The sequence below is a fragment of the Delphinapterus leucas genome, chromosome 9, assembly GCF_059928025.1.
Source record: "Delphinapterus leucas isolate spDelLeu-1000000601 "Yukka" chromosome 9, BTC_Dleu_Yukka2, whole genome shotgun sequence".
In the NCBI taxonomy this organism is placed as follows: domain Eukaryota; kingdom Metazoa; phylum Chordata; class Mammalia; order Artiodactyla; family Monodontidae; genus Delphinapterus; species Delphinapterus leucas.
The window spans coordinates 26,069,393-26,083,857 of NC_143137.1; the positions used below are offsets into that span (position 1 = coordinate 26,069,393).

A 14,465-nucleotide genomic window follows, 5' to 3' on the forward strand; every position below is an offset into this window, starting at 1 on the left:
TGCTTGATGCGTGTGTGGTTGAAGTAAGTCCAGAACACACGTTGCATAAGCTTTCTTGTCTTCTCTCTCTAGATATGAAAAAACACTCATTATATATTTGCATAGGCAGAGAAGTGGCAAAAGTTTTTCTCTTTCCATATTTCATTATGAGCAGTCTGCATGATCTTTGGAAAAACTCACCATGATATTTCTGAGTGCTGAAAGCACTCAAAAGACTTCTTGCCCTTATGATACACTGCTTACCATGGAGCCCTCCTTTTCTGGCTTCTGCCTACTTCCCCAGCATCAAAAGTCCCTGACACATTATGCACTAGTAGTAACATGGAATAACTTTTATTTCTCCTCAAGTTCAAGGTTCTCTCATCTTAGGGCCTTTACACATATAGTCGTTCTCTCTGTTTGGGATTCTCTGTCTCTCCCACCCTCCAGGTCTCCAACCTTATAAGCTTAGTGTGGCTGATCTGGACACATTTCAGGTCTCAGCTGAGAAGTCAAATCCTCCTGAAGGTCTTCTCTGACCCACCACAAAGGAAAATGTGGTTGTGTCCCAGCACTATCCCATCACTGTGCTCTGTTCCACATTTTAGAAGAGCAGAAAAACATGAGTGCCAAAATTCCTGTTTGGGAGAGCACTATTTTTGGGCAAATAAATACATTAATAGGCTATGGTGTGGTGTTTCCCAAGAAATTCAAATGATCACTAAACTGTTATACAGGAATTTATGAGGGAAATTTATATTTTGTTTCTGAGAAAGAGAAGAGAGAAAAAAGTAAGAAAAAGAGGAGATCTAAACAGGGAGTGCAGTTAGATGACCCCCACTATCATACATTTACTTGTCTGTATCTTAACATATACTAACATGTCTATGATAATTATCTCTGAAGTCATTATCAGGAATTTATGTTCTTATTTTCTTCTTTATATTTTTTGAAGATTTCTAAAATAAGCATATTTTTGAAATTAAAAAAAGAGTACTGTTTTATTTGTTTATTCATTCAGCATATGTGGTGGACATTTACTAAGTGCCAGACACTTTTCAAAGCCCTGGAATAAAACACTGAACAGGAAATACAAGGTCCCTGCCTTCAAGGAGCTTGCAATCTAGTAGGAAGTGTAGAAATATAAACTAAAAATAAGTAAAGCAATATCAGATAGTAAGATGCAATACATAATATAATAAAGGGATATACTGGGAAGTAAGTGGTCAGAGAAGGCCCTCTTCAGTGACAAGAAAGTATTGTTCATGTGAAGATATAAGGAAGGGCCTTCCAGGAAGTGGGAACAGATAATGCAAAGCCCTGACAGTGGAAACTGTCTTGGCATGTTAGCGAAATAGACTAAAGAGCTATGTGGATGAATTGTGATGACTGAGGGAGGTAAGATGGAAAGTATAGTTGTGTAGGAGCCCATAATTATGCAGGACCTTAGAGGCCACGATAATGAATCTAGATTTTATTCTCCATGTAGTACTGATAGCAAATTTATTATAAACATTTTCCAATTTTACTAAGTATTCTTCTAAAATACCATTTTCATGGCTTCACATTATTCTATCATATGGATGTGCTAAGATTCAATTAATCATGCCCTTATTATTGGACATTTAGGCTATAAGCCTTGGCCAAAACCCAACTGGACTCAATGAGTGAAGCAGAATGAATCCACCCCTTTACTGCTTCAATCAAATGCCAGTTAGTAGCAATTAGTATTCACTGAAGATGATATGTGACACCGGAAATTATAATCAGGTAAGAAATGTGCGTTATTTTCTCTGATATAACTGATTTTGACAAATAATAAACAGTAGATGCTTACATTAATATCACGGCATGTTTTCAACTATCTCTGGAGATCTCTTACAAATCTAATAAGTGGATATGCTGGCATAAATAATGAAAATTTTAAAAGTGTTTTATTTGAAATAAATATTTCACAAAAAATATTCAAGAGGTAGCAAAGTAAACATGGCATACAGATTATTTGAAAGAATAATAGAGAAGACTTTTATATTTATAGTGGGACCAACCATTATTTTAAAGGAAGAATTATGTTGATAGGACATGTCCGTGGTCAGGGATCCTGTCCTACCTCTTCTAGATCGCTGAGGTTTGAAATGCATCTACAGTATCTACCAGTTCCTCTTCCTGCCTTCACCAGAATCCCCTGGAGCACAAGCCTAAGCATATTTTATGCCATAATCCCTTGATAGCTGGATTAAAGCTTATATGGATCCTTCTCAGAATATTGATTTTAGCTGAATAAAATTAAATACATAGGATTGTAAAGGAAACAAATTTTACTGAAATGTAGTTCTATCTATAGTTTTGGAACTCAGATGAAGGCCTAGATTATCAGCTCTCCATGAATGATTTCTAAGTTGTAGTACAAGACCTCGACTACCGTTAGCTCAGGTAAATATATGTGCAATGTAGAGCTTGTTTATGCTAGTAATAGGTGTGTGTGTGTGTGTGTGTGTATGTGTTTATAAAAATTGGTCCCTCAGGCTACAAGAGCCTGGATGTATAGTCAGCGTTCAAGCAAATTTTAAAAATCCTTATTTTGTATCTGGGCCCCAGGAACACCAGCCCTACACGGTGATTCCTTTACTTTGGTTCAGTGCCTGATGGTGTAGGGCAAAGAGAGTGCCTACACTTTCTCAAAAGCTGTCATCTTCTGGGTCCCCTATGAACTGGGAGGTTGCACTCAATGGACTGTTACATTAGCCTTCCAAAGATGCTACTTGTTATGGTGTGGGGGGGGGCTAATTTCTGGTTTGGTCACTGAAGTGCTGAATTTCTACAGCAGTAATTTCTTCACTGGCTGTGAAGCTGGCCAACTCTGAGTCCTGCTGGGAAAGAGCTGCCAGAATGGTTCACACATCATTCCTTAAACAGAGGTGCTGTGTCCTTACTCATTTCCCTTCTCCTCAAAGAAATAACATTACTTAGACACAGACCTCAAATCAGGCCGTAGACTTGAGCCTTTTCTGTTGCTGTTTGCTTGATTTTGTCTTTTGGGATTTTGTTATTGTTTTTAACTTCTGGCACATTCCTAGACCAGGAAGCAATGCCTGTTCTTCTACCAACTGTCCACAGAACTCCATACTTTCTCCCAGAAACCAGTTTTTATTCCTACTTCCTTCAGTTACTGGTCAGCTACTTCTCTCAAAGTTCAAACAACAAGCTAGATTCAAAATTAATTTTCTACATATTGTCTTAACAGCTAAGTTTGAGCTGTAAAACTTTCTTTGAACTTTTACTAGACATGATACGATCAACTTTTGCTTTATATGCCAGTTCTACTCACACCTTTATTTCTAATATGCATATGTGTATATTAGTGAGTAGAGGAATGCTATTTTTATCTCTATGTGAGCATCTGCTATTGGAGTTTAAACACTGGAAGAAATATGTGTTTGTAAAGAGAATATTTTTCTTTCATAGCTATATGTAGGATTATAAGGAGAAGACATGCACATCTTTTTCTGGATAATTATATTTCTCCAAGAGTTCCTCTGGGCAGGCACATGGGAACCATGTGTAAATGTCCTTTAAAATTGTTCTGATTGGGAAGTGAAGAGAGTAGACTGAAAAAGGAGCAAAGATTCTGACACAGAATAATACAAAGAAAGCAGAAAGGCCACTGGAGTCAGGTGGTCCTAAGACCTCCTTTATCTGCTACCTGCTGTGTAACCTCAGTCAGTCACTCAGAGTTTCGATTTTCTCATCTTTAAACAAAGAAAACATATGATTATTTGAGGATTAAATGCCTAGCACAGTGTAGGAGATCAATATATGTGTTCAATAAATGGAAGGTTCCATCCCCTACCTCAGTCAGCAAGTGTTGCTTCTAAGACTTTTAATGCTTAGTGATCAAATTTGCATAGGTCCATAAAAATAGCAACTTTTATTAAGTATTTAATATACAGGAGGTGCTCTTCTTAGAGCTTTAAATCTTTTGTATCATTTAAATCTATGAGATAGGTATTTCTGTTATTTGCCTTTACAGGTGAGTAACCTGAGGCACAGAGATGCTAACATGCTGACAGTCATAGAACTCACAAGCAGAGGAAATGGGATTTGAGTCCCAGGAGCGTTGCTCCAAAGCCCATGCACTCTTACCCTATGTGCCAAAATACCTCTTATAAACTAGGTAGAATTGAGATGGTTGGGCATGATGCAGTAATCAGAGATTTTCCTATAGATGCGGTCTTTGGAATTAGGAAGCAATAAAATGGTCTTTTCTCAAAGAAGAATAGGTAGTGAGTCCGTATCATACAAGAATCAGTGCTGCCTGTAAAAGATCCTGGGTGTTCAATGCTTGCATAACAAGCTAGCTGGGTCTCAGGTCACTCCCTTACTGTCCCAGCTAGAACAGGAACCATATTCAGCCTTCTGTAGGATTAGCAGTTCCCTCTGCCTGCCACATGACATCCACTGGCTTTGTTTCCCAGCTGTCCCTCAGTCAACAGGTGCAGGGAAACTGGCTTTCCCAGACACTTCTGGAAGCAAGTGGTACCCCCGCATAGAGACTGTCTACGCCAAACAGACTGCTTATTTTCCCCTGAGTAGAGCCCTTCTTCAAACTTACCCTATATGAGTAGATTCACAGATGGAAGGTTATTTTCTCTAGCAATGGAATGGATCTCACACTCCATAGGATGATAGGAAACTAATGACTGTCCGAATTCCCTGCCTGGTTAAATCTGACCACACAGGTTATCACTTAGACCACACCATGTCACATTGTGGTATTTCTCCCAACTCCATGCACTGACAGATGAGAGCCCCGAAAGCATCCACCAGGTAGAAGAGTTTGAGAGCAATATAAGGTAACAGGAGACTGTTCTTTTCAGCCACTGAGTGGCTTACGTCAGCAGGACGATGATCATGATCACGATAAGACCTCACATTTGTACATCAATTTACATTTTCAAAAGTACTTTTTGATCTATTATCACATTTTATCTTCAGGAAAGAGAATATAAATGATCCACATATGACAGCTAAGGGAACTGAGACATTGAGAAATGGAGACTTTTCCAAGTTTAACTGCTAATAAATCCAAGAACCAGTACTACAGCTCAAGGTTTCTGATGGTTTCAAACATGGTGCTTGAGAAATAGCAGGTAATTAATTCAAAACTATTGCCCCTAAATAGCAGTTTAGAGATACTCCCAGACGAGTGGGAATCTTGTGTGCAGTGAATTATAATATTAGCTAAATAGAACCAAGTTATATATAAATTATAATTAGACTGGGCAACCTGACAGTTTACACTGTTTGTTTCCTCTGTGCAGGCAGCAAGTATGCAGGGTCAGCTGAGCTGAGAAACCTTTCCATTTAGAATGTATTTGGATACTGGTTAGCATAATTCTGCTATCAGCATGCTTCTTCTTTCCTAGCAGATTGACTATACTATTCTTTATTTGTCAAGATCTGAGAGTCATCCAACTAAGTGAAAGGAACAAGGACAATCCTATTTCCCCCCAAAAGTCAATGTTCTTTTATTACTCATTGCTTTTCATTTTTGTAGTCATTATAAAATTGTTGTCTCTAAGTGGACATTTTAAAGGCACATATCTTCTCAGCCAAGCTCCCCATCTTAGCACAAAAAGACTTTGAGTACACAAACTGAACATGAGGCTAATGTCAATGGTGGGGACAATAATCCTAAAAGGACTTAAGTAGTTGACAGGGCCCTTATTCTTTGGGTTATTTCCTTTACTATGTATAGTTTTTTTGTCAGTCCTGAAATTGCTGGCAAAAGATTCTAAAACTCAGGTCTGAGTGGTATTGATCCCTTGTACATAAACTTTTTTACTGGGCATCGGTGAAGACAATTGTCTTTTTTAAGATCCATCACAAAGAATTCAGTATGATATCATTTAACTTTCATGCTTTCAAAATATATAAATAATAACTCTTATGTGCATTTCTCCATTGGATTTGAAGATGTCTACACTTTTCATAGGAAGAAGTAGTCAAGAAAAGAATAAATGATGCATATCTAATATAGATTAATTTTTCCTTATAATTCCATGATGGTATATTCTCTGCAATCAGTAAAATATTATACAGTTTTGTATACTGACATAGAAAACAGCAAAACTGCTTTACTCAGTAACTTTTTTATTCTTTGGTTTACCATCTTATACATAACAATATGCATATTATATGCATGTTATTTATATTGTTTTATATGTTATAAGTATATTCCACCTTTGTTGAAGGAGTTTGCAATCTAGACCATCGATAATAAGATGTTGTCTGAATATTGTATAGCTGGGTCATTGTGTTCTACTCTGGATCGAACCACATATATTTTTAAAGAAATTTCATGAATCCAAGATTAATTAATCATTTTTAAAGGAAATAAGAATGAAATATTAGAACCTTACATTTTCAATTAAATTCTTATTTTTCTCTATATTTTTTACCCTGGCAAGTTATTTTTTTTTATCTGGGTGATATCTATTCCAGGTGCATTATAAATTCTCACGTTCTGGTATTTTGAAACTCATATATTAACAAATTGGGAGTTCCTCAACTGTCTGGTAAACATAATATAAAAGGCTGGTTTCTAGTATTGAGTTTTTCACCTTACCTTCCAATATTCAGAAGCTTCAATATTGATATATACAAGTTTTTTAAAAATATAAAATAATCACTTGATATTTATCAAGCTCTTCTTGGGTAAAGGGGATGTACAATTGAATTTTACTAAAGCAGTAAATTATTATTCAAACTCTATTTTGTATCTGACATTTGTAAATCTACTCTATCTACCTAACGTACAGCCAGTTCCATGTTGCCCTGAATCCCGATGGAGCTAATCATCTTGTACCAGATGCAAATTCTCACCTAGATATTGTAATCAAATGACACAAACTCAATTTCTTTTATAGATAAATAAAAATAGTCTATAGCTGTGCACTCCATTTAATTTTGCATATATCAGTTTTGCTTTTTGGGTTTTTTTTTAAGGAAAAGACAGAATTGAGGTGAGTGGTGCTATTTAGGGGCCATTCTGAATTGGCTTAGTCAAAATAGAAGAATTTCTATGAATGGTATGAATTTCTGAATGGTAGGATTCTAAAAGCATCAACCTCTTTCCCCCTTTTTGCACTCCTTTTTCCCAAAGAGCCCTTCTCCAGCCAATTTTCAAGTGCTAAAATTCTACTCTTACTAGTGCTTTATTCCTTTAACCTCTGTTAAATGCAAATTCCCCTTGGCAGAATAATAATTAAAGTGATTAATGTCATAATCTCTTCAGAGTATTTCTCCAGTAAAAGTTTTCATGAGGGGAAGAGAGAAAATATAACTTAAGGAATAAAATAAATATAGAATGAAGACAGACTTCACTCATTTCACTTTTTTCCTACCGTCAGCTCTAGAAACTAAGAACAGCTACATTAATACACAGTATTATATAGTAGAGCTTGTTACTACTGAAATGTGAGCCAAAGGATAATTTCCTGTCATACTGGTATAAGCATGCAGTGGATTTTCTGACCTACTGGACTGCAAATCATCGGTATGTAATACAGAAGAGTATAGTAACCTGAAAGAGCACACACTTTCAGAACCTCAGAAAATACCACTTTCGGAACTGGAAGTAAAACAAATGAAAATTTGTTAACATTAACCTAATTTTGAGACCACACACAAACACAGACACACACACACTCACACACAACACAAACATCAATGAACATAACTCTAAAATGTTGATAACGTAAACTGTAATACAATGTTTCAGTTGGATATATCTGTCGTGAGGTTTTTTCTTCTAAAGGTGGCTCTGATAGTCAAAAAGTATTATTGAAAATGAGAGAATTACAGTCTGGGAAATTAATATATATAAATCTAGCACCGTCTAAGGGTACAAAATAATTCTCCAGTGTGGTTCAAAATTCATCACTTAGACTGTATTAGCATCTGGTGGAATACACTGGAACACATACTTTTCATTGACTAAACACTAACCACCTTTCATTTGTTCCTCACCAACAGAAGTCCAAATTTGCACAGAGGGGCAATAAACCCAGCTGCAGGATCATGATGAGGAAAATACAAGTTTTTTGTTTTTTGTTTTTGTTTTTGTTTGCGGTACGCGGGCCTCTCACTGTTGTGGCCTCTCCCAATGCGGAGCACAGGCTCCGGACGCGCAGGTTCAGCGGCCATGGCTCACGGGCCCAGCCACTCCGCGGCATGTGGGATCTTCCCGGACCAGGGCACGAACCCACGTCCCCTGCATCGGCAGGTGGACTCTCAACCACTGCGCCACCAGGGAAGCCCAAAAGACAAATTTTTTAAAAAGTTAAAACCACAAGCATTATTGAACTCAGCAATTACATTCCTAGGTATTTGTCCAAAGGAAATGAAAATATGTATCCATGGGCAGATGAAGAGACATACAGATGAATGGAATAGAATTGAGAGCCCAGAAATAACCCAAACACCCATGGCCAATCAATTGTTGATAAAGGTGTCAAGAACATTCATGGGGAAAGATTAGCCCTTCAACAAATGGTGCTGGGAGAATTAGATAACTGCATGCCAAAGATTGAAATTGGACCTCTACTTTATACCACATACAAATTAACTCAAAATGGATCACTGACTTAAATATAAGAGTTAAAACCATAAAACTTTTAGAAGAATACATAGAGGTAGTTTTTCATGACCTTGGATTTGGCAATGGATTCTTAGATTTGACACCAAAAGCACAAGCAACAAAACACACACACACACACACACACACACACAACTGTCAAAATTTAAAACTTTTGTTTCTCAAAAGACATTACTAAGGAAGTAAAAAAGCAACCTATAAAATGGAAGAAAATATTTTCAAGTCACATATCAGATCAGGGCTTAGTATCCAGAATACATAAAGAACCCTTACAACTCAACGACAAAAAGATAGAGAGCCCAATTAAAAAAAAAAAAAAAAAAAAAAAAGGGCAAATAACTTGAATAGGTAGTTCTCCAATGACAATAGATAAATGGCCAACAATGAAAAGATCTTCCCTATCATTAGTTATTAAGTAAATGCAAATTGAAACCTCAATAAGATAGCACTTCCCCCTAGTTAGTATGACTGCAATCAAAAACAAATTAAAATAACAAAAAGTAGCAAGTGTTGGTGAGGACATGGAGAAATTAGAACCCTTATACACTACTTGTGGTAATGTAAAATCATGCAGCCACTGTGGAAAAGAGTTTGACTACTTTTCAAAAAGTTAAACACAGAGTTATTATATGATCCATCAATCCTACTCTGAGGTATATGTCCAGAAAAAATGAAAATATATGTCCTTGCAGAAACTTGTACACAAATGTTTACAGCAGTATTATTCATAAAAGCCTAGAGGTGGAAACAACCCACATGTTCATCAGTGGATGAATGGGATAAACAAATTGTGGTATGCAGTTGAAGAATAATACCTCATTTCAAGACTTAATATAAAGCCAGTATTTGTGAAATGTAGATATACAGATCAATGGAAACAGAGTTCAAAGTGAACTTACCCATAAATGGTTAATTGATTTTTACAAAGGTACCAAAGCAATTTAATGGAGAAAGATGTTCTTTCAAACAATGATGCTGGGAAAACCAGATATCCATTTGGGAAAAAAAAATTAACATTGACCTTATATACATCATACAAAAAATAATAACAACAACATAAATTCAAGCACAGCCATAAATGAACAACCATAACACTTCCAGAAGAAAATACAGCAGAAAATTTTGTAAAATTTGGGGAGACAGGCCAAAAAAAACCTTTGAAACTTAGAAATTGGGCTGTATCAAATTTAAAAACCTTTTCTCTGTTGAAAGAACACCATTAAGAAAAATGAAACAACGAGTCACAGAATGGAGGAAAATATATGCGATACTTCTATATGACAAAATAGACAATAGGAAAGCAAACGACTCAATTTAAAAACTGGCAAATATTTGAACAGATCCTACCAGAAAAATTAAAATTAAATACGTAGTTCACCTTTGTGGTTCACATTGTATTTCTATTGCACTTTATAGTTGTACAGCACTTGAAAGCATAGGATTCAAAAAGCATAAAAATAAAACAACTGGTTCCTTAAGCAGCATTAAATTGAGTCTCCTCAGCTAACAACAGGATAAACTGAATATCGATCCTGTTATGGGCAGGATCTGAAAAAACATATTGTAAACACATGCAGTTTAAGAAAATTATGTTATGTCAGTTAGGTATGTAATTTATCATCATTCTGCAGACTTACAATCTTCCTATAAGTGATTCAAGGAGAATTTTAACCACGCTTAATGAGGCTAAAAAGAAAAAAAAAAAATCCCAAAGTCACAAATCAGCTTACAACATAGCTCCTTACATTGTCTCCTAATAATGAACATGTTCTTGATTTTAAAGTATATTCTTTCGCTCTCTAGATTTTACCTCATATTTCTATTTTCACTGTCTTTTTTTGGAAGTGTGGATGGGAGATAAATTCTAAATCTGGTTCATATCCACGACCTTGCCTTGCCTTAAATTTGGATTTAATTCCTTTCTCCATGGCTTTACTAGTTACAGTCCCAATCCCACTCAGCCTTTGCTTTGGGCCTAGGCAATTTTCAGATTCTTTACCCTATGAATATCGCTAAAATAATTAAAGTGGTAAAGGGATGATGAAATATAGTGCACTATAAACCACTAATTACCAATAATGTTTGAAACATGGGACAATTTTCAGGAAATATTAACGGCATATCAGGTTCTATAAATATCTCAGTAGAAAGAAAGATATAGATATCACATGGGGGTTACATAGTATTTTAGCGGGAGATTCAGTTATAATAAATGCATGAATAGGGGTTGTGGCTGTTCTAACAAAATATCAGCCCTATTAAATCCAATTTAACATGAGAAATTAGGGTTGCTATTTATTCCTACTTCTTTAGCCTTGAAATCCTATATCATGTGCATAACAGGAAAGTTTCACAGTTCCAAACACTGTATTTGTACAATGAGTAAGATAAAGAGTGTGTAAATGCCAGGAGAAATGTGCACTATGTTGGTGAAAACATTATTATATAGATTTTAATATTAAAATTTCTTAAGCACATAGGAGCATTCACTGTGCAAAGCAGAGTAATTTTAGAAATAGAATAGATTAAGATAATAAAGTATCTTTTTCTAGGTCTGACTTGTATTTATAGCTAGAAAAGTAGAGGATTCATAGTGTGATATCCTATATACAAATGGCATTATATTTGAACATACATTAATTTGAGGAAATTCTCAAGAAAAAGATTCCAAAGTTAGAAAATAAGGTATTATTTTCATAAAAGCAATATGAAACTTCATGAATTAAGCAACAGTTGAGAGGTAGTGCTCTAAAAACTTACTACTTGTTAAATGGGCAGAATATAGATTCACAATATTTCAAATGAGATTAAGAAAATGTGACTCACTAATGCTGAAACTAGTCGGCTTTTGAGAAGCATACAAAGAGCAATGTCTAGATACAATGAACCATTCACTGATAACAACTGATATAGAACATAAAGAAAAAGTTCTTAGAAACTCTTTATCATGGTAATAACCCCTGATCATATGATTTCTCCGGTATAGAGAGCAGGTAATGGAAATGGAACACTTACTTGTTTTGCATAAAAATTGTGATTTATTCTAACAGGGAAGCATAAAATGAAATTAGAAGTATGTAGGTGAACTTTTAAGTTGTTGAAATGGTCAAGGTATGATTGTAAAGTCCTAATATGGATTGATAGAATCAATCTCATTTACTCCTCGAATACTTGAGTATTTTCCATGAACAAGACACTTTGCAAGGTGGATTATACCTAGTATGTAAGTATGACTTCTGCTCTAAAATGCAATAGTGTAGAAAGTAAAGAAATAAAAATCCTTTGAATTATATTGAACAACAGAACTGGGAAAGGCTGACATATTGGCAATGATGATAGATAAGATGAAGCAGAACATGAGCCTGTTTGCCATCAGATCTTACTCTTCTCCTTTTGGCTCTGGAAAATTGGTAATCTGATCCCATAAACTGTGTTGTCAAGATCTTTTATCAGTTGGCTTTCTGTTGGGCTCCACAGAAGGAAGGACAGAAGGGTGAAAGAAGAGAGGAAACAGACTATGTGTTGTCTATCTCAGCCTTAGGCATCATCTCATCCTGATCATCAGGCCATGTGTGTATCTCTTTCAAGGCACCAGCTTCCAATCACTTGACTCTGGCCCCTGAGTTCTCATAACATTACCTTACGTCTCTGTGTCAATGTCTAGAGATGGTAGCAACATCCTGCTATTGCTATTGCTCATCCTGTTATTGCTTGTCTGTGGACTGTCTCACCACAGTTTTCTATTCATTGTCTCTGCCTTTCCATCACCAGTGTAACGACTTATATACACTAAATTCTATTTTATACATTTTGAGTGTCTTCTGTTTTTCTGGTTAGACTCTGAGGATAAAAAACACCACCAGGGGCTCACTGGGTGTCAGTGAAAATGCTTTACTGGTATTGTATACAATTCCTTTTATGGTATTGTATACATTCCTTAAGAAACAGATAATACTAGTAGTATCATTTGGCAAAGGAGGAAACCTAAAGTGGTTTAAGTATTTTCACAAGGTCACACAACTATAAGTAGAAGGGCTAGAATTTAAATCCAGGCCATCTGACTCTAAAACTAATGCTCTAATGCACTAAAATACTAGGTCAAATCAACCTCATTACCCGCCATGTGGGAAACATCCAATAGGGATCAGAGTCTAAGCTGTCCAAATCACCAAAAGATGAATCTGGTTCAAACAGTTATTAATATCCAAGGGATTAGGGCAAGACATCATGGCTGCCATTCATTTATATATTATGTACCAAGAAATTAATGATCTTGGTGCCTGGAAATAGCAGATTAACAACAACCGAATAGATAAAAATCCTGACTTCATGGAGCTTACAAACTATTAGAGGGTGAAAGATAATAGATGAATGAATGGTATTTGCTAGCAATAAATCCTATGATAAGAAAATAAAGAAAGGAAGATGTATGAGAAAACTCAGGATAAGTTTTGGAATTTTAAATAGGGAAGTTCTGTATTTTCTTAGATGCTCCCAAATATCTCCTTTCCTCTCTTTTGGTCCACACCCCACCTTTCAGGACTGCCTCGACTCTTTTAGACATGGATGAAATACTATGCTACAGCGGATGGGACATGGCTTAATGAATGGCCACCCAGGGCTGGCCACCATGACATGGAAGTTCAAGAGATCCCCATGAAGCTTCCCCATCATGTGTTCCCCATTATGTGACCTCATAGGAAGCAGGAGGCCCTCTATTATCTCTCCAGTGAACTACTTTGATGTAAAGTTCCTACTTCAATGTTGTTTTTTTCTTTTTTTTTTTTAAAGAACTCAGCTTTTTATTGAACGTGCTACTAAAGAGGTTTAGTCAAAAAGACCAAAGCCCACGTCATCATCAGACTCTTCAGATTCTTCGTTCTTTGCTTCCACTTTCTTCTCCTCAGCTGGGGCAGCAGTGGGGGAGGGGGCAGGACCTCCTGCTGGTGCAGCCCCAGCTGCTGGGGCAGGTCCACCTGCCCCCACATTGCAGATGAGGCTCCCGATGTTGACATTGGCCAAAGCCTTTGCAAACAAGCCTGGCCAGAAAGGTTCAACATTTACACTGGCTGCTTTAATGAGGGCATTGATCTTATCCTCCGTGACTGTCACCTCATCATCATGCAGGATGAGGGCCAAGTAGATGCAGGCAAGCTCTGAGACGGAGGCCATGGTGCGGGCGAGGGCTAGGCAGAGTCTGCCGGGCGCAGTGCTAGTCGCCAGATGAAGTGAGGGTCTCACCCCAACGTGGCCTTAGCTTCCTCGGAAGGACCAAGCACCTTAGCGGAAGCTGAGGAAAAGGAAGCTATTTCAATGTTTTAAAAGCATTTTATCCTAAGTGTCCATCATCGGATGAATGGATAAAGAAGATGTGGCACATATATACAATGGAATATTACTCAGCCATAAAAAGAAACGAAATTGAGCTATTTGTAATGAGGTGGATGGACCTAGAGTCTGTCATACATAGTGAAGTAAGTCAGAAAGAGAAAGACAAATACCGTATGCTAACACATATATATGGAATTTAAGAAAAAAAAATGTCATGAAGAACCTAGGGGTAAGACAGGAATAAAGACACAGACCTACTAGAGAATGGACTTGAGGACACGGGAAGGGGGAAGGGTAAGCTGTGACAAAGCGAGAGAGTGGCACGGACATATATACACTACCAAACGTAAAACAGATAGCTAGTGGGAAGCAGCCGCATGGCACAGGGAGATCAACTCGGTGCTTTGTGACCACCTAGAGGGGTGGGATGGGGAGGGTGGGAGGGAGGGAGACGCAAGAGGGAAGAGATATGGGAACATATGTATATGTATAACTG

The 14,465-nt window shown here is 36.8% G+C and overlaps 1 pseudogene; it reads right to left on the reverse strand.

Annotated features, from left to right (window-relative positions):
• Positions 1-13,450: 13,450 nt before the first annotated feature.
• LOC111182806 (large ribosomal subunit protein P1 pseudogene) lies at positions 13,451-13,810 on the reverse strand (annotated as a pseudogene).
• Positions 13,811-14,465: the final 655 nt, after the last annotated feature.